Below are 26,662 nucleotides of genomic sequence, written 5' to 3'. Positions count from 1 at the left end.
GATTTGGTTCCTCTGGACATTATCAGAGGCCTTTAGGATTACTGTTGCTCCGAATCAGATGCTGTTTCTACTCATTCCCTGGGCCATCTTGGTCAGATGGAGGCCTGAACTTCCATTCTCTACCAAAGCCAATTTCCTGTCACCATTCACCCTGCTTTCCTGGGTCAACAGAAGTCCTGAGAGAAATTAGACTTTGAGTTTCAGGGAACAGAAGGAATCACATTTTTTGAAGGGCCAGACAGTTTTTGCATTTAATCTTCATAGCCATCCTAGGAGGTTGCAGCGGTAATTATTCTCATTCTCATAGCTAAGAAGACTGGCCCTCAGGTTTTAGGCCAAGTCACACAGCTAGAAAGGAGAGGCCAGGTTTGTCTGACCCTTGGATGCCTTTTCAGTGTTTTTTGGGCCTTTATGTTTTATCTGTGGATCACCTTTTCCATCCTTGCCCGTTTCTTTCCACTGGACCATTTTTTCTGGAGCCAGGTGGGCTCAGATCTGGTTCCACTGCTGCTGCATCATCGCAGCCCTGACCAAGCTCTACTCCCACTGAGGACCATAGCTCTTCCCACCCCAAAGGAAAGGTATTTTTTGCCTGGAGCAGAAAGCCTCAGTATGAAGTATGGACCAGCCTTGCTCTGTTGGCTTCATGGCAAGTCCTAGTGTGAAGCAGTAGGGGTCTGTGTTTCCCCGGTGCTGTTCTTGGGAACTGCTTATGCAATGTTTGGTAGTGCACAAGCTCCTCTGACAGAATCCAGTACAGGTCCTCCAGTTGGCAGTGGAGCACGAGTCTTCACAATGGACCTCAGAACTCTGGTGACAGGGTTAGTGGATGTCTCCCAGAGGAAGACGACTAAGGAAGCAGGGACCAGGTGACTTCCTGTACCCACTCCCTGTATGAGGTTGTCTGTTCCTTGAAAAGTCAAACAGGGCTCAGTTAAGTGGGTCAGCCTGCAGGTTTCCCCTGCCCAGCCTTTGTGACACTTGATGCCTCCCTGAGCCTCAGATTTGAAAGTGAAACTGAGCTTGAAGATGAAGCTCATGCCTTCTGGCTTTACCCTTCTCTCCCTGCCTCTCCCTCTTTCCAGCACTGTTTACCTCTGGACAGTGTTTAGAGATGGGACTCTGGAGCCACATGTCTGTCACTTATCAGCTGTGTGATGTAGGGCAAGTTACTTAAAGTCTCTGTTCTCGGTTCCCTTACCTGAAAAATAGTAATATTAATAGTATCTATCTTAGAGGACTGTTATGAGTCATTAGACGTAAAGCACTCAAAGTCTAGCATATGATAAGCCCTTTGTAATTATAATAATAGTAATGTTACTATTAGTATTATGCATCCTCACACATTGTTGTGAACTCTGGTGTCCCAGGTGCTGGGGAGAGCCAGATGAATTAGCAACTGTCCTTGCCCTCAAGAAGCACACAGTCTAAGAGGGAAGGCAGAGAAGTGAGCACACAAGTGCAGTAAAGCATTCCAAGTACCATGGAAGCCTCGGTACAGAGTACTGTGGAGAACCACCCAGGGGGAGTGGTTGTTCTAAGTACCTCCCTTGCTCACTGCTTTATCCCCTGCCTCATTCTGGGCTCAGCACTCTATTGTGCTGAAAACAAAGTCAGGAGCAGAGCCTGAAGAGAGCTTGCTGGAGAGGGGAGCTGGAACTGATTTTCCGGGGAAGCAAGGAGGAGGGAAGTGAGATTCAACCATGAGCAGATGTGCCCTATCATGTGGCAGCCTGGAACATTCTGACGACTCCAAGTTCAGTGTGGCTGACCCCCAAGGAGAGACCCAAGGAGGCTGACTGGGGTGGAGGTGGGGGTGTGAGTAACCAGGTAGAAGTAAGAAAACCAGTTAGTAAACTTAGTGGTAATCCTGAAGGAGAGCTAATAAGACCCAAACGAAAGCAGGCCAGTGAGGAGAGCTGGCTGGGGGCACTGTTGAGGAGGTTACCCTGACAGTACGTGGGGGTGCAGTCAGCCGAGGGGGTGCAAGGAGGCTGGCCTTGATAATCCAGGGTTCCAGGGGACATACAGATGAGAACTACTGGGACCCTCAGCTACATACATGGGTGAAAAGTTTTTGCTCAGCTAGAGCAGCGCTGTTTATCCTTCTAGTAACTTTGCAAGACACTTTGTTCCTTTATCAGGTGTTTTCTCTGAGGAAAAGAAGTCATTTCATTCTGTATTTGGAAACGGGAATGCATGTGCACAGTCAGGGTGCTCTGAATGCTCTCTTGCTCCAGGGCTGCGTCTCACTGTCAGACCCCAGGCGCCCCCTGCTGCAGATGGAGAAAACATGCATGGCTGCAGACCCAGCAGTGTAGTGGGTCATACATGACTCTGAGATCTCAGAACCTGTGCTATGGTAAACGTCATCTCTGCTGTAAGAAGTAGCTCAGGATTTCAAAACAAATTGTGCTTTCACAGCACCACTGTTGGTCTGCTGCGGGAGGCGAAGGGGACGTGGTTTGGTGGCCTATTTGAAGTCACCCACCTGTGAGCTCTTCCACCCCAGAGCAACAGCACTGATGCCAGGAGACACCTACAGAGCAGGCAGCCTGTGTGGAGAGCACACTTGAGCTCCAGTGCAAGGGGAAACATCTCGTTCTCAGAGTAGCAGACGCCTCTTCTTTCCTTTGTTTGTTTTAAATGTTAAAAGTCTCCCCTCAAAAAATGAGTGAAAGCACATCCCAGTGTGTCATCATCTATCATCACCAGTGAACCAGCAGGGGAGAGTACTGGGTATTAGCAGCTTTGTTTTGTCTACTTTCATTTGGTTATAAATTTTTAATTCAAAAAGCAATTCACCGTTACAACAATTTTAAATAATCCGTCAAATTGTTCTGGGCACTGCTATCATTGGGATATTTTTAAAGTAAATTTATTACCGACAGCCATTACATTGTGTTGCTAGTACTCTGATCACATTCCATCCATTCAGTATGCTTTTCTGAAATGTCCTTCAACAAGTGCATACTGTCAGTGATGCCTGTCTTCTTGTTCTAATATGTTAAAATACACTCACATTTGTTAAAAGTAACAATAATGAGGCTGTTAGATAGCCAGGTTTACCTTGCTTTATGGGATACATATATTCCTAAAAAGTTGCACCTAAATGACACTTTTGGTAAATTGCCTCATACTTTATGTTCTTTTTAGGAAAAAAACCAAAAAAACTCAGTACTAAACTCTTTTTATATGGAAATTGAGATTCCCATGCCAAGTTTGTTTAAACTGAAATATACCTAAGAATCATTTTAAAATTAGGTCAACAGTGAATGCACATGCATTCATTTATGCCTTTATTCAACATGTATTTATTGAGTACCTACTGTGTGCCAGGCACTGCTCTCAGAAGCTGGAAATTGAAGAGTAGAGAAGCCAATGTCCCTTTCCTTGTGGAGATGCTATTCCAGTGGGACAGTCAGACTAGCCAAGTAAATAAATACATAGTATAATTTCAGGTAGTGCAAAATGCTATGAAGACAAATAATGCAGGAAAAAAGAGTGAGTGGTGGTGGAGAAGGCATCTTAGATATTGCATTCATTTTCCATTGCTGCCTAATAAATTATCACAAGCTTCGTGGCTTAAAGCAACACAAATGTATTATCTCACATTTTCCATAGTCAGGAATCAAGGCATGGGTTAGCTGAGTTCTCTGCTTAGGTCTCACAAGATTGTAGTCAAAGGGTCAGCCAGGGCTGGGTTGCATCTGAGGCTTGAGGGTCCTCTTCCAAGCTCATGTGTTTGTTGGCAGAATTTAATTCCTTGCAGCTGTAGAACTCATGAAGGCAAAAGGAGAAAGTCTGTTACTGCTTGTTGCTCCTCTAAGGACTCATCCGATTAAGTTAGCAACACCCAGGATAACCTCCACTTTGAATAACTCAAAGTCAAGAGATAAGTAAGCTAATCAGGGCAGATAGATCCCACTAAATCACAGGTTCCACCAGCACAAGGACATTACACCAGGGGGTGGGGATCATGGAGAGCATCTTAGAATTTTGCTTACTACAGAGTAGTCAGGAAAGAACTTTCCATAGTGGTTACATTTGAACAAAGACCTGGAAAAAAATAATAAGAGATTGAGTTATGTAAAGGTCTGGGACAAAATCATATAAGCATGTGCAAAGGCCCTGTGGCAGGAAGTGGGGGGGGTATATTCAAGGAATGCAAGGAAGCCAATGGAGTTGGAGGTTAGTGAATGAGGGGAATCGTGGTATGAGGTGCAATTAGAGAGGGAGACAGGCCACATATCATGGAGAGCCTTGCAGGTTGTGGTAAGGTGTCTGGAGGGCTCTGGCTTAGAAGCGGCACGATCTGATTTATATTTTAAAGCTTTCTCTGACTTCTTTATGAAGAAGGAATTGTAGGGAATTATACAATGGGAAAAGAGAGACTATTTATAAGACTATGGCTGAAATCCAAGCACAATGAAGGTGGTTTGCAGCTATTGAATTGGAGAAAATGAATTCAACATGGGTTTCGAAGGTAGAGTCAATTAGATGTACTTAATATGTAATGATTTAAAAGCATACACTCTGGATCCAAACATCCTGGGTTCAGATTCTTGTTCTGCCACATACTAGCCATGGGCACTTGGACAAATTATTCGATTTCTTTGTGCCTTACTGTCCTAATCTGAAAAGTGGTACTTAAACAGCATGTACCTCATGGGTTTGTTTTTTTTATTGAACACAGTTGATTTACAATGTTGTGTTAGTTTCAGGTGTACAGCAAAGTGATTCAGCTATACATATATATATACACACATATATTTATATACTTTTCAGATTCTTTTCTATTATAGGTTATTATAAGGTATTGAATATGGTTCCCTTTGCTATACAGTAGGTCTTTATTCTTTACCTGTTTTATATATAGTGGCATCTATCTGTTGATCCCAAACTCCTGATTTATTCTTTACCCCCATTTCCTCTTTGGTAATCATAGTTTTTTTTCTATGTCTATGAGTGTGTTTCTGATTTATAAGTAAGTTCATTTGTATCCTTTTTTAAGATTCCACATATAAGTGTTATCATACGATTTTTGTCTTTGACTCACTTAATATGATAATCTCTAGGTCCATCCATGTTGCAGCACATGGCATTATTTCATTCTTTTTAATGACTGAGTAATATTCCATTGTATATATACACCATATCTTTATCCAGTCATTGTCAATGTACATTTAGATTGCAGCACTGCTTATAATTGCCAAGACATGGAAGCAATCTAATGGGTTTTTGTAAGCATCCAGTGAGATAATCCTGAGCATGTAATAACTGATGCATAAGTATCATTTATGTATATGTAAATGGTGACTTATTACATTTACTGATGATGGATTGGACATACGATTTGAGGGAAAAGGAGAAATCAAGGACATTTTCCAGGTCTTTGGCCTCAATAACTGGGAGGATAGTGGAATGGGGAAGACTGCAGGATGCGCCGGTGTCAGCATTCCTCATATTCCAGTGATGGGAATACAGCCACGTGATGCATGCACTTGCTACTGACTAGCTGTGAGAACTTGGTTAAGTAACTTGACCTCCATGAATCTCAGTTTCCTCATTTCAAAAAATAAACAGAGTTAGTAAAAGCATGAGACAGCTGCAGGACTGTCACTGGGAAGCTGCTAAGTAGAAGGTGCTTTGGCTCCCACTGTCTCTCAGGCTAGCTGGGATTCTAGCTACCACCTGACCAAAAGCAGAAGTCATCAACTCTCATGGGGGTAGAATGAAGCAGCCCTCATGTCCTGATCACCTGGGGACACTGCAGGCAATGCTGGCACCTCTCCAAATGTGTAGAAACTCACACACTGACACACTGTAGGAAACAGGAAATCTTTCCTGGGCCTGAAGGCTCAAGAATGCACTTACCCTCCCTCCTTCTTGAGATAAAACGCTCCTTTCTCCTTACTAGCACTACGATCAAGTAGTCCTCACAGAACAGAATCCAGAAGGATCCTGGATTTACTGTCTAGATGGCTCCCACTGTCCCTTCAAGATCTCAGCATCCTGAAACCAGCTGCCCAGGGAACACCTGTCTGATCCACACTAAGTCAGGGCTTCTCACTGTATGTTCTCAGAGGTCCCTGTAATGTGTCTTCATGGTCACGGGTCATCACTACTGCTTAGATTAAGGTCTTTTTCCCCTCCTCAACTGTAGACTTTGTGGGGACAAAGACAGTCTCAGTTTCGCTCACCACAGATGTCACCAGCATGTCATGTAGACAGTTAGCTCATGCAGCTTTGCATCCATGACTCAGCACCAACCATTTGCCAGGACCTGTGCGAGGCGCTGGGAATATTGTGACTTGCAAGACAGACTCCTTGTCTTTAAAGGGTCTGCAGGCCGTGCAATTGTTAATACTCCTGCCAGAGGTCAGCTGGGAGGGGGTACTGGTGGAAAGGCATGTGTCGGCTGTACATTTATCTCAGACGTTTGAGAGGTACGGGGGAAGTATAAGGAGTATTCTAGATGCTGAGCAAATCCTTTGTAACAATGCTGAAAATAAGCACTATTTGTGAAGAAAACTGAGGTTCCAGGAGGTTAGCTAATACCGTCAAGTTCACACAGTCACAACGTGGTATGACTATGACTTGAATCTGGGCCAGGAAGAGAGGCGTGGCACAGGTGCACAGAATGCAGCCTGTGCAGGTCCAGGTCCCCGAGCCCGGGAGGACCCCATACTGGGTTTAATGCTGTCCTGTCACCATTTTGAGATTCATCATAATTTTATATTTGAACGTGGGTGTGTAAGTAAAGTCTGACGGGACAGTTGAACAGGGGCCTGAGGAGATGTGCACAAACTGTCTGCCTCCTCATTTACATGTGGCATTGGGGAGGCCCTGTCGCACAGAATTTTGGTGGCCCTAATATGTGTGGGTCAGTGAGGCTCAAAAGTGAGCACGAGGTAAGTGTGTTACGTGTACGGCTGAGTAAACGGGGTGCTGACAATCCTGAGAGGCTCCGTCGTTTCCCTCTGAACCAGAACTTGCTTCTAACGCAGAAAGGGGTAATAGCATTCTATGAAACAAACGATCAATGAACCCTATCATATCCTTTTGTACTCTTGTTACTTCCCCTTATTAGCCAACCACTTATGCTGAAAATGATGCCGTGATGCCGGAGAAGGAAAGGGAGAGAGAGGTCAGCCCACACTTGCTTTTCTGCTCAGTCCCCTCACTCAGCAGTGGGCCAGATACAGAACGTTGCTGGAATGCAGGCAGATCAAGTGAAACGAAATAGTTGAGTTCGTTTTGTGTAATGTCTCCGCTGTTCTTGCAACAATGAATTACGTGTGTGAGCTACGAAATAGAAACTGTGTAATTCTGATGATTCCTCATGAGTTAAATGCTCTTATGTTTACATTTAAAATTCCACAAAGTCGAATGGTAAACGGATGCTAATAATTTAAGATTTTAATTTCTCTTTATGTGGATTGATGTTAAATAGCAAATAAAAAGCACCAGGGTAAGTCAAGAGAGAGACCGGGCAGGAAAAGAAAAAGCTTCGTATTTTAGTACCTTCGATGGCATTTTTTTCTGTGCTTTTTTGAACAAGAGACCCTGCATTTTCACTTGGCACTGGGCCCCCCAAATGTAGGTGGTCTTGGAAGGGACATTCTATAGCTGGTGATGTTCAGTGCTACGCTGTGCCACATCCCCAAGACAGGTCCCATTCTTGTAACCATTGTATGTACCTTGATGACAAGGGCTATGTCAGCCACCATACGCTGTGTCCTGTGTCATGTACTCCTCTGGTCATGACATTGAGCTGCAATTTCTAGCCTCCGTTTCCTCAGAAGCAGGGCAGGGACAAAGTGAACCCTTCACCAGGCATCTGTGAGAATGAAATGAACATGCTGGGTAATTGTTATATATCTACGCTCTTGAAGGAGCTGTGATTTTTATCACACACATACTTCCACGGAAGGCAAGGCTCACTGCAGCCCAGGTAGAACCAGTCATGGGAGGAGCCGGTGGGCAGAGCTGGTGGTTGATTGATCAGCAGAGACCAGCTGATGTCAACTGGAAGCCTCTCGTGGAGGCTGCATCGTATCCACAGAGTTTAGTTGAGGAAAAGTGGCTTCCTGTCACATCCAGAGAATGAGGGTGAGCATGTTTCCCAGAAGGTTTGGGAAGACTGAGAAGACTACCAGATACTAAGCACCACTGAGTCAAAGTCTCCCATCTAAAAACCTAATGGTGACTCCACAGTCAGACTCACCAGTTGAAAAAGTTCATGTGAACTTCAGGGGTTTGTTGCAAAACATGTAATCAGGCCAGGTTTCGGGTTCCATAACAAAATTCTTCCCAGCCTGGTGACTGCAAGCCAGGCTGACATTTGTGAGTGCATTTCCATGGAAAAAGAAGGTGCTGCTTAATTGCATTAGGAGAATTGTACCACGCTCCGTGGGAGAATGTTGACATGCTTTGACAAGCATGAGGAAAATGTACTCTTCTCTGCACCATGTCCATTTTCTTTGGGGTCATGGCCATTACTGTAGAGATGACATGCAAAGAAGAACTAGAATTTATTCCCCCAATGAAAGCCAAGTTGGCTATCCTTTCTTTGTAATTATCACAGCAACCACCCACCACGATGCTACCAAACTATCCTACTTCCTTCCAGTCACGAGGACTGTGATTCTGTTCTGCATGGTGCCCTTGTAACTTCAGAGTTCCCTGGGTGGGGGGCAGGGTGCTAGCAAGGGGGGAATTGAGGGTTGTAGAGAGAGCAAACAGGTAGATGTAACACTTACTGCTGATTCAGTGTTGTTTGTTCACCAGAAAAATAGAAAAAGAATGTGGAAGAAAATCCTTCAAAGACAGTTTTTTTTAAAGTACGTATGACTCTGGGGAAAGTGTTTTAGGAAGGAAGCTGAAAATTATGGACGTTTCAAACAGGAAAATTGTATGAATGGACGTTTCTTAAAAGGGAAGTGTGTGACTATGCTTCTTGAAAGCGCAGAATCATATTTCTGTAACAGGGATAATATTTTGCCAATATTACACTTCGAACTTTTTGGTTTTCTCTTAAATCACCTTCCCCTGCAGTCTTCCACCTCCAAGGCTGAGGCATGGGGCTTCTGGCCCCAGGGATTCTGCCTAGAACAAAGAGACCATTGATCAGTTTGAATCTCAAAGCTGACTTTCTTGACCTCTTAAGCAAGAAAATCATCCTCAAAGCCAAGCATTGTTGAGAAGGCAAGGGATTTTCTAAATTCCTTTAGCTTCCATTAGTATCTTGAGAGCCATGCCTGGTGGAATAGATCCTAAAGAGATTTACTCTCTGTGCCATCAGGGTAGGGTATGGAGGGGTGGGAAACTGGAGGCTTTGAGCCTGAGGGGTTGGATGAAGAAGGCAAAGAGGGCAGGCAGACAAGGGAAACCAACTGGGTCCTGGACTCTCCTGTTTAGTCCTAAGACATGGAACCAGGAGGCATGGTAGAAAGACTGAGGAAAGGCTGAGAACATCAGGAGACCTGTGACTCACTTCTTCTCACACTTCTCTGAGGATTCCAGGGGGTGGCTTCCAGACTCAAGAAGTCCCTGGAGTCCATGTTGGTCACCTCCAACATGATACAAGAACATGGGACACAGTGGAAGCAGAAGGGCACCATTCCTGGGAGCCCCAGACAGAGCTCTAGATTCCTTGTGTCCTTAGGCCGGCCCACAGAGGGTCCAGGGTATAGCAGTGAGAAGGTGGGAGGGATGAAAACAATGATCATTATGAAGAGGCTATAATAGCCCATGAGACCTGGAAGGATGGCCAGGAATGGGTGCCATTACTGTCACCTCAAAGGACAGGTGGACGGTTATCCCAGGTCAGGGAGCTGACCAGCCCTGCCACTTTGCAGCAAAGACCAGCAAAGATCCCAAGGATCCCATCTGGTCCCCTTTCTCCTCTCCCACCAAAAAGCACAGAAACCTCTTTTGCCATGCTTTTGGGATGGAGAAAGGGCTTTTGCATGCAGAGAACCATAAGTCTAAAAGGGAAAATTTAAACAGACCCCAGAAAGGAATTGAATTTCTAATAAATAAAATATATAAATGAAAATGAGAACATTTAAATTGGAAGAGACTCAGATATTGTTAATTGGCATGTGGGGGGAGATGTCAGAGGAAGATCAGACCAGCTTTAGGAAGGACAGAAACTATTTGATACTGCACATCGGAGTGGAGTGTGAGTTTGCAACCCTGCTACATCTTTATTCCTCCCTGCTTCTTACCATTCTATTGAGCGTACATGTCATCTTCCTTCAAGTCAAAGCAAATTTGCTGTTTGGAAGTGTCCTCTGGGAGGCCTAGGGGCACGAGAAACTTTCTTTAATGTCCCAAAAAGGCAATAGCAATTTGAAGTTTGCAAGATATTCTCTTGAGAAGTCCTCAATGCTCGCATCACTTGAATTAAAATCAAAAGCCGCTGGAAAGACTTGCTGAGTGCCCCTGTGCTCCATGTAAAAGTGGAGGTCAGCATTCTTTGGGGTCGGGGGGTGGGGAAGAGGTTGTTGGAAGGAAGTGGGAGACGTGGAATGAAAAATCATAAGAGCTTATCTCCCTGTAAAAGTCTTAGTTGAACCCACAATATGTTGAAACCAACTAGACAGAGTCAGATCTGCATAGGAAAACAAGATAAAATTTTGTGATGTGAGGTAGCTAGTGACAGTTAGAGAGCAGAGCTCCATTCCCGTAAACATCTCTGCCCCCTCCACCCCTGGGGCTGTGCAGGGCAGTGCTTATGTGGCTGTATGCATATATATGTGTGTGGCCCACGCAGAGCCCAAGGGCCCTTTTGAGGATGCCTTAAAGCTAACGTTCAAGAGCAAACCAAATCTGGGGGACAAAGCCAAGAAAATGGTTGCACATGTTAGGTCTTCTCCAAGGTGCTTAACTGTTACTGAATGCCTACGTTATTGTCATAGGCTGTTTCATTAAGGTACCCATACTGAGAAGTTGCTCTCCCCTGTCTCTGCCAGCCTTCATTGATTTTCAGCAAAGTTTCTGAAAATCATGGCCAGGACGTGGAGAAGCCTGACTTCTTACAAAACACAAAGCATCAGAAAGACTCTACTAAAGATTATAGACAGACTTGAGCGTGAAAGATTACAGCATGACACGGTCTGTTTTATTGCCAAACATCATGTTCAACAGCATGGGAACATTTAGAATGATGGTTCTCCTACCTTTTACTCACATGCCACCAAATTCCAACCGGTGTGTAAAACTGACTTGTTAAAACAGGAATGGATGCATTCTGTTCCTGTGATGTCTGTCAGGTGGAGGTGAGCAGTGCCAGCCATGCAAGAGTGTGGAGTGGGGTCCACTTGCCTGGGAGAAAGTGAACGACGTGAGGCATGACAAGAAGCCAGTGCTCGGGGCAGACTGGTGTTGGCTGGGACGTGGGAGAACTTTCCTCAGGAGTGTGTAACAGTGTGATCGAGATGGTCAACAGTGAAATAACCCTGGGTGTAACTTAATCCCATCGTTTGAGCACTTCCAAATGTCACAGATTCACAGAGCACAGACTCAAAGAGGGGAGAGAGTTCTGGTTCACTGAAATACATTCTTGAGGAAGGAATTCATGTGTTCCACTTACGTTGTTGTCATTGGCTGACATACATTCACGCGATGGTTAATTTATGTGTCCATTTGACTGTGCCACAATGTGCCCAGGTTAAATGTTGTTTCTGAGCGTGTTTGTGAGAGTGTTTCTGGAAGAGATTAGTGTTGGAGTTAGTGGAGGCTGTCACCTTCCCCAGTGTGGGTGGGGATCAGCCAGTCCATTGAGAGTCTGAATAGAACAAAAGGTGGAGGAAAGAGGAATCTGCCCCTTCTTCCTCCTGCTGCCTGCCTGTTTGGGCCGGGATATGAGTCTTCTCCCGCCCTTGGACTGGATTTACACCTTGCAGTGACCTTCTTCTCAGGCCTTCTGACCCAGACTGACTGACACCACCCTCTTCCCTGGGTCATCAGCGGGCAGATGGCTGATCAGCCTCCATAAACGTGTGAGCCAATTCCTTGTAGTAAATCTCCTCTCATATTTATATGTAGGTAGCCACTAGGATATCCATATGTAACTATAGATATAAAGATACACATCGTATTGGTTCTGTTTCTCTGGAGAACCCTGACTAATACAATTAACTCATCAACTCCCATCTTTGTGTAAGAAAGTGTGTCAGAAATCATTCAGTTCAATCCATTCACGTTTCCATACACATTAATCATATGTCCTATGGACTGTGCTAAATTAAGATATAATCCTGTCATCAGTGTGCTCTCATTTAAGACGACATTGCCTATTTTATGTCATAGAATCATAGATTCTCCAGTTGGAAGGGACTAAAATACCACATCTGACACCCAACATTTGATAATAGGGCTCCAACCAAAACGTTCCCATCAAGTGGTCCTTCAGCACGTGCTACTCAAACACTTCCAGTGACCAGGAACTCACTACTTCCTAAGGCAGCCCATTCTAGCTTTGAAATTATGGTTAAGAATTACTAAATTAGTCTTGGTAATTCTTATGCTTTGGACATTAGCTAATTTTAGCTAATTTAACACTGGACATTAGCTAATTTTTTTTTACTATTCTTTGCAAAATATTATATGTGTACATACAATTGTCCACACTCAAATACAGAGTCAGCTACTGCAGTGCTTCTTAAATTCACAGGACTAATTAGGAGTGGATTGCACTCTTGTGTGTTCCCATACACTTAAGCACACATACATGCACACATATTGTTACTCCACTTCTTAAATTGTCATCAAGAATGGTTTATTTATTCAACCATTGGCTGCCCTTTTCTTTGGAAATTATTAACAGACTGAAAAGAGTTATATGTTTTTTTTTTCAAGCTCACCAGTTTGCCTTGGGGCAGAAAAAAAATGTGAGTGCAATTTATCATTTTGCCAAACTAAGTAAGCCTTGATGAGGTGAGCACCCATCAGTTGCTTAAGTAAGTTAATAATAGGAATGTCAACATGGACACCACTCATCTGTTGTCTGGATTTCAGTGGACACAGCCAGTTCTCAGAGTCCTGCCTTGGCATGTACCCATGTCATCAATGCACTTGATTCTAGCCACATGCAAACTTTCCAAGAGTTGCACTGTGGAACAAATGATTCCAGGTCTCAGTGGCATTTTTAAAAGATTAAATACTGTCCTTCTTACCGTATTTCTCTGTTGCAAGCACCCTGACTGGAAGACATCTCATCATGTTAATATCAGGTGTTAGTGGGCACTGATACATTTGATGGATGTGTCAGCTGGAAGAGGTCCCAATTTCAGAAAGGCTAAGGGGGTGGGAACATCCGTTAGAGTTAGAGAGATACAGTTTACTTTCCTGAGCATCAGCAAAACAGAATGCAAGAAATTTCTGCAGCTGAACCACTGGGAAGAGAAATTGAGTTTATGTTTGTTTGGTGTTTTGCATCATCACTTACTCCACCCCCTCCGGCTGTTCTTCCAGCCACCCTGTTCTCATGAACGTTATGCTTTCACCTCTGTTAGCATCTTCTCCTGGCACGGTGACTTCTTTGCTTTTGATGTTTGGCAGTGGTGCCGAGTTTATTCCAGCCAGTGGAAACACCAGGGCCAGCTCTAATCTGAAGGTGTATCATTTGGGTTTCTTTAAGCTCCTAGGCTGGCACATCCAGAAAACCAGTTGCATCAGGAGAGATACAGCCCATGAATTATGGACACAAGTAGCATTGGGGAAGATTGACCTTCACACAGACAGATGAATAAGTGATAACAGTGAGACAAATAAGAACTTGTAGATAAATAAGTGATAATCTCAAGAAAACTTTTCTTCTCCCTACATAAGCAGCCTGAAAACTTGGGCATTCTTTCTTTCTTTCCTAAGAGAGCTCTCCAGAACTCCAGAGCAGACCCACAGTTTACTCCAGTAGATGGTCCAGCAAAGCTGAGACGACGCCCCCTTCCCCAAGCTGCTCTGGGGACAGTGGCAGAGCCTGTGGGGAGTGATGAGCACATTTTCTCTCGTTATGAAAAAAGCTGTAGGTTGAGGCTGGCAATCGGGATGGGGGGTTTCCCTTTTGCCTGGAATAAGCTTTGCAAGACATTTGCTTAAATCCTGAGACAAAATTAAGAGCGAGTCAGACGCTCTTCAGGTCTCTATTTTTGCCAATTCCCTGGCAGTCCCTTGCCCAGCTTTGTTCTGCTAATTAATCCCCCCAGACACTTGCATTCACCACATGCAAATTATCACAGAAGGGAGCTTCCCCCCCCCCCACTGTTTTTTTTCAAATATTCACTTGAATTATACTCTTCTGACATCAGCTTCCAGCCTCACTGAGGGGTTTCCAACAGCCTAATAACAAACAGATTAGAGGCCAGAAGAGCATGTATTCCTCAAGTCCTCCTCTGCGTCCAGCTGCGAGGCTGCGCGGCGGTTACAGGCAGAGGCGAGCCCGGGCTGCGGCTCCAACTCTGATGTTAAAATGGAAACTCGGTGTGAAGGCCTCGGGGGGATTTGAGAACACTAACTTTGTTGCCCATCAGAAATGGATAATATTCCCCGTTCTGTTCCTGCTGGTATCAGTTCCAAGTTGGAAAGCGGCCTCCTCTCCTAATTCAAGCCGGGGCCAGAGTGGAGCAAGCCTTCTCAGATATTATAAGCCAGTGTGAGCTCAAAAAAGAATTCACCGCTCAAGGCCAAATAGCTTCAAAGCTAATAATCCTCCAGAGTCGGTGTGAGAGTGCTACAACTGTCAATGTCAACTTGCACCAGGCGTGGTGAGAGCGAAACTTCAATCATGACATCATGGAGGAGAGGGCAGGGGGCAGCGCTGCAGAGGGAAGTGCCGGGGCCCCTCAGATCTTTGAAACCTGCAAGGATTTATCTGGACTAACGTGTCTCCATGCAGTCATTGCAGTCTTAGGCTACTCTGATTAAGGATTTAACGTATTCAAAGGGTTTCGGCAGCAGCAAGATGACACGTTTTCAGGAGCTCTTTTGGACTCCATTATCTTCCCCTCTCTTCTTCTGCCGGGGGCCCCCTCCTCCCTGTCACGTCTCCTCCAGGGCCTCTAGCATTATTAAACTTCCTCAAACAAGAGACTGGCCCGACTTGGGATCCGCACTGGCCCGCATCTCCCCTCCCGCTTTGTTCATACCTGGGTTTGATTGTCAAACAGGCCTGGCCGCACGAATACACCTGAGTGTCGGGATGCCGACCCCAGCCGACTTGAGCAAATTCCTCCAGGAGTCCCCTGAGTCCTGCATAACTTCCTTGGCCAGACCTTGGTGGAAGGAACGCAGGTTCCTGTTAGAATACACCCAGAGATATATACGGTCATGGTCACAGTTCAAAAGAATCAACTTCCCAGAATCCTAGGGGAGGGAGGAGGGAGGAAGTAAAGCTCAGGAGAGGAGTGGAAGGTTAAGAAGGAATCTTTCTCCCCACCCCTAGAGTCCATGAGGATAGGCAGTTCAGCTCTGCGTTGGTTGCTGGCCATAAATGGAGCATCAATCTACCAGGCACCATGGTAACTGCAAGAAAGAGGGTGCTTAAGAAGGCTCAACAGGGAAGGAAAACTGCCCTGAGGATGTTGGCAGCAGAAGGAACTTAAGCACTTTGCAGCTGCAGGTATGTTTAGCACCCCCTTCTAGAGGGCCTTGTGGTCTGGTTTACCAGGTAGCGATGGGTCCATTGTTGGAGGTTCTGGTTTGCAAGGACAAGACACAGACTCCAAATCAGACAGAACCACATGCCAGTCTGGGCTTGACTTGCTGTGCACCCTTGACGAGAAACTTGACCTCTCTGAACCTTGGTCCTGATCTGAAAAATGGGGATAAAACCTCAGAGAATCAGGGTTATATGAAGATTACATAAAACAATGCAAGTAAATTCCCTTAGCAAAGTGTCTGGCCCTAGTAAATGTTCCATAAACGTTAGCTGCTATCATTATTATCATCATCATCCAAATAGCAGTTTTGCCTACGTCTAAAGGAATTAAAAATAGAGGAACTTGAGAGAAGCATAAAAACACTTCTGAGGAAAGAAACAGAAATGTCTATAGATTAAACTACACATTGCTTTCCATGATGGTTAATGTCAGTATACATCCAGACTGAACATTCCAAATGTGGTCTGCAGGCATATCTCTGGAATGCTGATGAAGTCCTGCTGAGGAATGCCCCTGAAGAGCTGGGGATGTCTTCTCAGAGTAGTCATTATCTATCCTGGTCCTAACTCTAGATCTTTTCCCTTTGTTTCAAACGTTCGTATCAACCTCATTAAAGCACAATTTTACACATAACAAAATATGCACAACAAAATACGCACATTTTTTATGAGTTTGGGCAAATGTGTTTACTCATGTAGCCGCCATGACAGTCAGTTACAGGCACAGCCTGCTTTATTGTGCTTCAAAGATACTACGTTTTTAACAACAAATTGAAGATTTGTGGCAACCCTGCATAGAGCAAGTCTATGGGCGCCATTTTCAAAGAGTATTTGCTCACTTCATGTCTCTGTGTCACATTTTGGTAATTCTTACAATATGTCAGACTTTTTCATTATTGTTCTATTTGTTATGGTGGTCTGTGATCAGCCATCTTTGATTTACTGCCCCAACTTGCTGAAGGCTAAGATGATGCTTAGCGTTTTTTAACAATAAAATATTTCTTAATTAAGATATGTCAGTTGTTTTTTAAAACGTAATGCACACTTGATAGACTACAGTATAGGGTAAACATAACTTTTATATGGGAAACCAAAAAACTCATGTGACTCACTTAATTGTGTTGTTATTTTGGTGGTCTGGAGCTGATGTCACAGTATCTCTGAGGTATGCCTGTAACGAGCATTACCCACACACCAGAAATTTCCCTTGTCCCTACCTAGCCAGTACTCATCCCCAGCCCCAGCCCCAGGCAACCTCGTTCTACTTTCTGTCACTATAGATTAGAATTTGCCTGTTCTTGGTCTTCAAATAAATGGAATCAAGCCGTGTATATTCTTTTGTGTCTGGCTTCTGTTGCTCGGCATAATGTTTTTAAGATTTATTATTTTGTTGCATTCTTGTTTTGGTACTTTATTCGTTTTCCATTTCCGAGTAGAGGAAAGAAATAAAATGGAAAGAAAGAAAAGAAAGAAAATCACGTTGTGTGGATGTACCTAACACAAGTTGTTTAGCCATTCAACCTGTTGATGAGCGTTTGGATTGTTTCCATTTGGGGATTATTGTAAAGAAAGCTGCTATGAACATTCACTTCATGTGTTTTCATTTCTGCTGGAAAAATATGTAGAAGTGTCATTTTTTTTTATTTTAAAATAAACTTCCAAGCAGTTCTCCAGGGTGGTCGTACCATATGACACCCCCAAGAGTGAGGTATCAAGGGAGGGGGCCTGGGAGGGGTTTGTCCTCACTGAGGAGGAATATCTTATCACTGACATTGTTTAGAATTGCTGGTGCATGGTGATAATAAGAATCAGGTTGACTTTTAGTGGTTTTGCTCCTGTTTTTAAATTCTGTACAGGCCTTGTACCCCCTTATTCCCTGCCCTGCGCAGACTGCTTGCACTGCCCACCCTTGGTACCCTACTGCTGCCCAACAGTTGGTATGGTCTGTTGTTTTCATCTTAGCCACCTTAGTGCGTGAGTTTTGGTATCTTACTGTGGTTCAAATTCGCCTTTTCTTGATGGCTGATGAACTTGAATTTTTTGGCTGCTCATGTATCTTTTTTTGTGAGATGTTTGTTCGGATCTTCTGCCTACTTTTAATTGGGTGATTTGTTTTCTTCTTATTGTGCCATTAGAGTTCTTTATATATCTTGGATGTAAGTCCTTTGCCACATGTGTGGCAAATATTTTTGCCCAGCATGTGTGGCTCCTTAAACTTTCCTTTCTGTATCATCTTGCGCATCCTTATCCTGCCGGCCTTGATGGATACCAGATTTCTGCCTCAACCAAGTACATTTCTATTCTGCTTAACCAAGCAGTCCACCAAGTACATTTCTCTTGCAAAGACAAGAGTTCCCCGATGCTACTAACTGAAGAGGGTGCTCTTCTCTGTTCCTTCCTATGTGTTTCTTGCTGCTACTGTTACTGCCGGTGCCCATTTACAGACCCTGCTTTGATCAGGAAGCTCTGCCTCCTGGCCAGCGCACTGCTGGGAATACTTGCCACCATCCCCTCTTCCCCACCCTGCCCTCTTCCGCCAGAGTGCCTCAGGTGGGCTTTTCCAATGTCTTGCTCCTAAAAGTCCCACCCTCACCCACCACCCCATGTTATGACAAGGCCTTGTGCTGGGCTTAGTCTTCCTGAGCACTCTCTACTGGTTTCCTGTTTTCACAGCTCCCACCCCATCCATGTGTGGTGTTTACCTGTCTGCATCTTCACACCCATGCACGAAACCCAGAACCTACTTGGGCTGTATTGAAACAACCATACTACCTTCCCAAAAGAGCCATCAGGGGCAGGTCAGAGTCTTCCCAAGGAGTGAGACTGTGAGGAGGCACAATTATAGAGGTGTGATTCTGTCTGTAATGGGCTGCTGCCTGGCAAAAGAAAGGACAGTGGGTGGGAGGCAGGAGAGACCCAGACTTGTAAAGACTGGTCCATATGCCACCGCAGGATAACGTCAGTATCTCACTTATGGGTAGATTGAGAGCATTGAAAGAGATGCTACATAAAAGGCACTTAGTATGGTGTCTGGCACCAAATAATTGCTCAATAACTGTTAGCTATTAGATCAGGATCCCTTTTATCTGACACAGTACGGACTGGTATTGGTCAGTTAATGGAAAAAGTTGGTTGAAAAGGAAAATCAGAGAAAATTATCCTACGCACCTTCAACATTTTACTTTAACTTAAAACATATAAATGTACATCCGTTCTCTGTTCTTTGATGTGAGTCCAGCGCCTTTCCTTTGAGTATGGGTCCATGGATGGGCGTGTCCAGCCAGCTTTCCCGATTAAACCACACCCAGTAATGCAACATCTACCATTTCCAGTTTCCGTTTCTTTAAAGTGGGATGAGAGCTTACACTTGCCAAGTACTCTGAGTGAGGAATCATTATAGATATGTGTGTTTCCCGCCCCCACCCATCTTTCATGTTAGCTTGCCCACACCTAACTCATCAGCAATACTTCCTAGCAACTAGGCATCATTTGATCTTCCCAAAGTATTTAACTTCGTTTGCATAGGAATGATGACTCTTTTTCATTTCACTCTCGTTATATCATCTCTTTGCAGAACATTTCATTAAATTACTTAATTGCAATAGGGCATTTACAAAGACAGGCAAAGCAAGCATAAGACAGATTTGGGGAAAAGGAGCCACTGACTCTCAGCAAGCGTGCCTTCACCTGGTGCTGGTGGGAGCAGAAGTGCACACTGGAGAAGGGCTGGTGTACTGGGAAAGAACATCCTAGAGGTGCTACGGAATGACAACTAGCCAGGGTCACTCCTGGTGACATAGGCATCAGTAAATATATTTTAGGAAGGGGCTGAAGAGCAGCTGTAGCAGATTGGTTGAGCAGAAGCAGTTGAGAGAAGGTCTGTGTCACTTGGACCTGCATGCTATTTGTTGTCAAACTTTGTCTGGACCTTTGAGATTATAGTATCCCCCTCATCCAAAGAGGATGCATTCCAAGACCTCAAGTGGATGCCCGAAACCACCAATAGTACCCAACCCCATGTATACTGTTTTTTCCTATACACTCATACCTATGATAACGTTTCATTTATAAACTGGCACAGTAAGAGATTAACAATAACTAAAAATAGGATAATTAGAACAATATACTGTAATGAAAGTTAGGTAAATCTCTCTCTCTCTCAAAATATTGTACAAATTTAATACCTTTTCCATCTTAACTAAGCACTTATCACACACTTTGGCTGTAACTTTTGCAGTTTGAAATGCAACAGCAAAACTAGCAAATTTCTTTTTTCTTCTTTACAATTTCACAGATAGAAGATTTGTTCTTACCATAGATCTTAGCAACCTCAGCATATGATTTTGTTTTCTTTCCTTATTAAGTCAAGAACTTTCACCTTTTCACTTGAAGGAAGCACCTTATGGCTTCTCTTTGGCATATCCAAATTGCCAGCATCACTACTCATGTGCTTTGGGACCATCAGTAAGAAAAGTAAGGGCTACTTGAACACCAGCACTGTGATATCACAATAGTTAGTATGACAACCGAGGAGGCTAGTAAGTGGCTCATGGGCAGGATGCGCTAGGCACAAGGACGACTCGCATCCCAGGCAGAACGAAGGAGGAGGGCAAGAGATTTCGTCATGGGACTCAGAACAGTGCACAATTTAAAACTTATAAACTGTTTATTTTGGGAATGTACCATTTAATGTTTTCGGACCAGGCTTGACTGCAGGTAACTGAAAGCCTGGAGAGCAGACCTGTGGATGGGGACTGCTGTATTTCCTAAACCTCTGGGAGTTAGAAGACCTGGGTCCTAGACCTGGTTCTACGGGTACTTATACACCCTGTGGCCTTGGCAACAACCCTCACCCCTATTTCCTGGGAAGAAAGTTTAATGCTCAGGGTGCTGAGTGATTCTGCTCACATCACCCTTGAGGGCCTCACGAAGGTGTGTGGGAAATGCTGTGCCAAGTTATGGCACATCTCAGTCTGAGCAGTGTCTCCTGTCATTCCACCAGTTGCCGTCATCCCGAGGCCAAAGGTCAGGCCATGCCACATCTGGGGGCTTTCAAATTCCAGACACCAGTCTCTTAGGAGAGGAAAGGGCATAGGCATGCTCTTCTATCAGCTCCTCTCAGCATCTCGCGTTCACCTTCCCTCCTGCCCTTTCCCTGCTGCCAGAGCAGTGCTTACCAGGCGGAGCCCCCACCGGCCCCGTACCTCTCAGGCAGTTGCTGCCATGCTGCACGGCCCTCTACCAGGTCGATACTCCTGTTTCCCACAAACACAGTTAGCCATAGCCAGATCCACGCCCATTCTCTCTGCACCTCTTTGGAGGATAAAGGTGTCATTTGGAACGTGGGAAAGGAACCAGTGTTAAAGACTTCTCCCCACCAAGCGCGTAATAGCCTATGGGAAGAGCCAGGAGCATCGGATGAGAGTTTATACTCAGAGAAGCCCTTTGGGGTTAGTGGGGTTAGCAGCCCTCTAAGTAGGGTGCTTTTGAGGGTCCCAAGGATGTCTTCTGCCCTACCCAAGGCTCTTCATCAGCTCCCAGAGGCAAGAGACCCCACACACTCACAGCCATTTGTCTCTGAGACCATGGGCTCCAGGAGGGGAACATAGTAAGTTCTCTCCTCATTTTCCCTGTGATCTGAATATCCTAGAGTTTTTCAGCAGGGCTATTGTTGGGCTGGAAAAGGAGAGCTTGAGGGCATGGGACACAGAGAAGAAAGGGAGGTAGTGTTTGTGGACACAGAGAAGAAAGGGAGGTAGTGTTTGTGGGAGAAAAAAGAACAGAGAAAGGAAGAGGTCCTAGAGAGGCTGCCCAGGACAAGAATGGAAGAAAAGCCTGCAGGTGAGCCCAGCGCCTCTGCATGAGTGCTGTCTAATAAAACAGCTCACAGATGCAGAAGACAGACCAAACAACCACTCTCTGAGTGTATGTATGGGGGGGGTGTGTGTGTGTGTGATCCCACAAAAACCCTAAAATCGTTTAACATTTTCAGGTTTTTTTCCAGGATGAATATATTGACATTTTGTGAATTTTTTCTCCCTATCTAAACCCAGCCGTGATTTTTCTCTCTCCATCTGTGTTCCTTTGGCAGAAACTTGTACCAAAAGAATGAAGGAGTAAAGGGTCATTCTGGGAAGTAACGGGATGCAGGCCAAGCTGGGAGCACTCCACGGCCGCAGTCCACGTCTGCCGAAGGGGCCCAGCCACCAGCCTCTCTGTGAAACAGTCATGATGGAGGAGTGGAGACTGAGCTTCAGGTCCACCTCCCACGTGCCTGCTTTTATGTCAGGTTCATGGCAGCTCTGCTTTGGGATTTTTGTGCAGTTTTTGTTTCATTTTTGTAAACCTTCAGCCTTGCCAAACCTTCAGCATGTCCATACCGCATGCTCCGTGCAAGGGCTTCCTGAAGCTGAAATTTTCACCCTGGTTGTCCCCACACATTGTGGAGACCAGGGGATAAATCCTGCATGTTTGCTTTTAACCACTGAATGCCTGGGTAGACCCTGAAGAGGGTTCTGTGTGACCTCCAGAGAGCTGACACTGGCTGTCCCACCCTGATGTGGCCCTTCTGGAAGGAACCTGTCTCCCCGGTTGGGCGGAGCTGGCTCTGACCTGAGTTCCTCTGTAGGGTCCTCCCTGGCAGGTGAAATGGAGGCTGCTTCTCCAAGTCAGCTTGCCGGAGAGGAAAGAGCATGGCCTGTGGAATCCCAGTTCTGCCCTCTCTGTGATCTTGAGCAAACCATTTAATTTCTCTGAGCCCCACAGTAAAATGCATTTTAGACTTGACAGCAGGATTAAAAGAGATCTGAGAACAGTTCCTGGCAGACACCAGAGGTGGCAGCCCTTTACCTTACCTGCTCTGGCCTCCATGTCCTTGGCCCTGAAGAGTTCCTGGGGCCAATGGATGAGGTTAGAGCAGAATGGGTCAGGGGCGGGGGTGGGTGTCGGGGCACCTGAGACAGCATTTAGCAGAAGATTTCGAGCTTTCTGTGTTCTACTCCCCCACCCTCCTCCTGCTGCTCCCAGGAGCCCTCTGTGAAGCAGGGGTAGCCCACAGCACAGTTTTTATGACTCTAAGTGATCCACAGAGCAGCCCGTGGCTGCCCGTCACCACTGGAAAGGCCAAGTTGTACTAATAGGAAGTGATGGTTGATCCCATTTAGTAGTAAGTGTCCGGGAAAGCAGGATTTAAAGGAGGCTCATGTTCCTACAGCACCTCTCCTGGGAGCTCAGGTGCAGGGATGAGAAACGTGGACTCAAATGCAGCAGAGCCTTGCGATTTGGGGAAGAGGAGAGGTGGGGCTGGTGTGCCCTGCACTGGCCCTGCCAGTCACCAAGGCTTGTGCTATTTTTGTAAACCCTTTATTCAGACTGAACAGTGGGAGAGAAGGGGATATATTTGGGAACAAAGGAAAGTGCTCTTGAGCTGGCAAAGCTTTCCCAGAGGGGCAGAGATGGCAGAGAGCAGGCACACAGGGTCTCCGGCCTGCTACCCTGGGGTCACTCAAACAGTTTTGAGTCTTAGCAGTCTGATGCCTGGACCGATGAGCTGTTCTGCAGTTTCCCCAATAGTTCAGGGAGCACAAAATTAAGCAGAGTCACCATCACTTTGTTGGCTCAAATAGATGATTGTGTTGTTCATTATTTCTTGGGACCCATCAAGGCCCTTCTGCCACAGCTCAGAGATTTGGTGTTATTGTCCACAAATAACAGGGGAAGATCGCCAACTTGCTCCAGGATCCCTGTGCATCCCTTGAAGGAGAGCCCTGCTGATGCAGCCCCAGGGACAAACCTCCCTACCAGGTGGATACCAGGGCATTACTCAAGGCAGGCTTAACTCTCTTTCCACCCACTGCCCCCTTCCCAGATGAGCTGGTAAGAATCACTTGGTTTTTTAAGGAGCCCTAGGGCCCAGATCAGTAACTCTTGCCCATTGACAAGTTGGGCAAAGCAGAGCTAAGAGAGAAGGGAAGGCCACTTCCACTGGGGCATAGCACAGTACCTGGCTGTAAGGATCATTTAGCCTAGCTGGATGTCTTAGTCCATTGGGCTAACAGAATACCATGGGCATGGTGACTTATAAACAACAGAAATTTATTAGAGTCCTGGAGACTGGGAGGTCTAAGAGCAAGGCTCCAGCAGATTTAAAGTCTAGTGAAGGCTCATTTCCTGGATTCACAGAGCTGTCCTCTCACTATATCCTTATGTGGTGGAGGGGGTGAGAGAGCTCTCTGCGGTCCCTTTCAAAAGGGCACTAATTCCATCAGGAGGGCTCCACCCCGTGATCTAATCACTTCCCAAAGTCCTCACCTCCTATTACCATCATATTGGGCACTGGGGCTTCAACATATGAATTTGGGAGGGGCACGGTCCATTGCACTGAGCATAGCAGGTATACTAATAGCTGTTATGTGTCAGAACACACAGAAGGCAGGTACCTGTTACTGTGATATACAGCCATAGTGGAGGATCATAACATGGTAGAGACAGGAGGGACTTCAGTGGAAAAGCATGGATTCAGAAAGGTCCCATGCCTCACAGCAGATTTGTGGTAGAGATGAGAGAAGTCATCTGGGGTCCTTGCACCCAGCTCAGTGATGTTTCTGCCCTGTCTGCCACCCCATGGCCCCACATAGAAAAGAGTTAACAAGGAAGACAGCACAGAGTGATGGAAAGGCCTGAGCTTTGAAGCCAGAGATTTCTGGGTTTGAATCCTTCTGACTTCTCAGGACAGCACAGGCTCAACCGTGAAGTGGTGACGGAGAGTCACAGACAGTGATGGAGAGGCTTCATTAAAAAGGACCCACTGAAAGAATTTGGGAATGTCTGCATTCCCTGAGCCTCAGTTTCTGCATCTGTGAAATGGGAACAACAGGGTTCCCCTCAGTTGTGCCTGCGGGGCGGAATCCATGAGAGAAGACACGGACAGCACCTTACAGCGTGCATGTCCTGCAGAGAGCAACGATTCTGCAGACTTATTGTTCACCCAGCTGTCAATTTAAGAAAAAGCCACATCTTGCAGAAAATCAGGTTAAAAGCAGGTCTGAGAGGAGAGACTGTCAGAGCCCTGAGGAGAAAGATCTCCAGGAGATGAAGGATGACCTTGCTGAGGGGCTCACCAGGGAGGAGTCAGCCAGGTGAGTGGCTGGCATTTAGCTGAGCCAGGCATTCTCGGCCTCGCTCCCTGGCCCCCTCGGCCTGGGAAGAGTGCCCTGCATGTCGGCTGCCAGCGCTCCGAGGCGCCGCATAATTACTTAGCAGTTTACTAGCATTGGAGACACCCAGGGTACACTTGAGCCATCAATTAGCTCCTGCTCACGGCCCCCCTGTGAGGCCCAGTGGTATCAGGACTCCCATTTTTCAGCCAAGGAAACTAAGGTGTAAACAGGTTAAGTAACCAGCCCAAGGTCACACCTTGAGTCAAGCGGTCACGAGGCACCGAGGCCGCATCCTTGCTGGCTCCCCGGCCTGTCCTTAGCCCACTGGCCCATGCTGCTGCCCATAAAATCTATCATTTATATCTCGTCAGAAAGCCAGCTAGGGCACCCGGGACACTAGAAGCTGTACAGAAAGGCCATTCAGCTGATTTCCAAGGCACTGCAGGGTTTTTAAGGAAAGGTTTAACCCCTTGCTTTGAGAGGTCGATCGGGGGCGACAGGACCTGAGTTAGCAATTTCTTCGCTGAGCGGCCCGGGCTGCCTCCTGCACCACAGCTGACTTCAACGGCCTGGGATTGCCCGTCCTCTGCCTGCTCCGGGAGACACACAGGCCAGCACCACCTGGAGACCGCAAAGAGCATCTTGTAGGTGACGCCAAGATGGTGAGTACAAAGCTCAGGCCTCACTTCAGCTGGCCTGTAGTTCCAGAATTTTCCATTGGTTCCCACTGTTGGGGGAAAGAAAGGTGGTCTGAGGTTGAAAGGCTTCCACAGGTGTGCTGGCCTGAGGTGGTGGGACTTGGGGAGTTCTCTGTGGCCTGATGGTCCTCCTGGCCACATAGAGCCACTCCTGGTCGTGTACCTGGTCCCACCCAGATGCCTCCCTGATTTGTTCGTGTTCCAGACCTCCTCTCTCTCAAAAGCACCATTCTAGCCCGTGTCCTGTTCTTTCCAGGCCCTTCTAGGTCACCAGCCACACATTCTTGGCTCCTCCCTCTCCCTCAGCAGCCCTTCCCTAAATAGAGTCACTCATCTCCCTAAAACATCTCACAAATATTTCTGGAATTTCTACCCACTGTAGGCTCACCTAGACCATTGTAATAATGTCCTCATTAGGCATATTTCGTGGCACCCCCTCTCTTTAAATCTGTCATCACACAGCAACCAGAATGCCCCATCCTAAATTGCTTATTCTCCTTCTTAAAACCTTTCATCCTTATTCCCTGGGGATGGAGCCCAAGCCCCTTAGTATGGTGTCCAAGATCCCAGCACCCTTTCCCGCCTCTCCCCACCTTACCTCCCTCCCTCTAGCGGTGCTGGTCCACTCACAGCAAACACCATACTTGTCCCCAGTCTGGGCCTTAGCACTTCTGGGATGCCTCTGCCCCCTGCCCTCACCGGTCGAGTCTGTCCATCCTCTATGGCGCCGCTCAGGCTGGGAGGCCCCCCGGAACTCTCAGGCAGGACTGAGTGGCTGTCCTAGTCCCCCACCCGTACTGGAATGGCCTGCTTGTGGGTCTCTTTCCCCGTTCCTTAGGGTGGGCTTTCCTCCCACCGTGTCCAGAGCTTGGTGCCTTGTACATGGCCAGGAGGCGCTTAGTAACTGTTTATTAAACTAAAATCAACTGCATAATCTGATTCTAGCAATGTTTTCAAAGGCTGATAATTAGCACATAAGAAGAGTAATGAATTCCAACTTGACCACCATACCCTCAAAATGAACTTGGGTCTAACCGGCTTTAAATTTTCTGTTGAAATAGTGGACATGTCACACAACCTCTCTGAACTTCAATTTCCTTGCTGGTAAATCAAAGGGTTTGAACTAGATCAGTGGTTTT

The 26,662-nt window shown here is 46.0% G+C and overlaps 3 long non-coding RNA genes across 4 annotated transcripts in view; 1 reads left to right on the top strand and 2 right to left on the bottom strand.

Annotated features, from left to right (window-relative positions):
- Positions 1–26,662, top strand: part of LOC140696015 (uncharacterized) — a 93,083-nt gene that overhangs the window by 42,382 nt on the left and 24,039 nt on the right. The window contains exons 3-6 of one of the 2 annotated variants that reach the window (XR_012071933.1): positions 15,452–15,628; positions 21,759–21,924; positions 23,381–23,470; positions 25,354–25,487. This is a non-coding gene — a long non-coding RNA (uncharacterized lncRNA). Of the gene's footprint in view, positions 1–15,451; positions 15,629–20,252; positions 20,384–21,758; positions 21,925–23,380; positions 23,471–25,353; positions 25,488–26,662 lie in introns of those variants that run through there. The other variant, XR_012071934.1, reaches the window with a different exon arrangement.
- LOC140696016 (uncharacterized) lies at positions 3,586–7,837 on the bottom strand. Its single transcript, XR_012071935.1, has 3 exons — positions 7,704–7,837; positions 4,008–4,059; positions 3,586–3,780 (listed from the first exon to the last, which is right to left on the bottom strand). It is a non-coding gene; the product is annotated as an uncharacterized lncRNA (long non-coding RNA).
- LOC140696017 (uncharacterized) lies at positions 15,166–20,079 on the bottom strand. The gene is made up of 3 exons (XR_012071936.1): positions 19,981–20,079; positions 15,674–15,820; positions 15,166–15,304 (listed from the first exon to the last, which is right to left on the bottom strand). It is a non-coding gene; the product is annotated as an uncharacterized lncRNA (long non-coding RNA).

This window comes from Vicugna pacos, chromosome 4 (assembly GCF_048564905.1).
Source record: "Vicugna pacos chromosome 4, VicPac4, whole genome shotgun sequence".
In the NCBI taxonomy this organism is placed as follows: domain Eukaryota; kingdom Metazoa; phylum Chordata; class Mammalia; order Artiodactyla; family Camelidae; genus Vicugna; species Vicugna pacos.
This window is presented reverse-complemented; position numbering and strand designations above follow the sequence as displayed.